The sequence below is a fragment of the Mizuhopecten yessoensis genome, unplaced genomic scaffold (genome assembly GCF_002113885.1).
Source record: "Mizuhopecten yessoensis strain PY_sf001 unplaced genomic scaffold, ASM211388v2 scaffold8361, whole genome shotgun sequence".
Lineage (NCBI taxonomy): Eukaryota > Metazoa > Mollusca > Bivalvia > Pectinida > Pectinidae > Mizuhopecten > Mizuhopecten yessoensis.
This window is the reverse complement of record NW_018407509.1, coordinates 1,618,637-1,618,859: the sequence shown is the minus strand read 5'-3', so window position 1 is coordinate 1,618,859 and position 223 is coordinate 1,618,637.

Below are 223 nucleotides of genomic sequence, written 5' to 3'. Positions count from 1 at the left end.
CCCCCACACAAGACACATACCCTAACCCACCATATATACCCTCACACACCATACACACCATACACACCCTCACCCACCATACATACCCTCATCCACCACATGCAGCCACACACCACACATACCCACAACCACCATACATACATCACACACCATACATACCCGAACACCACACACCATAATTTGCTTACACCACACAAACCTCAACCACCATATATACCCTCAT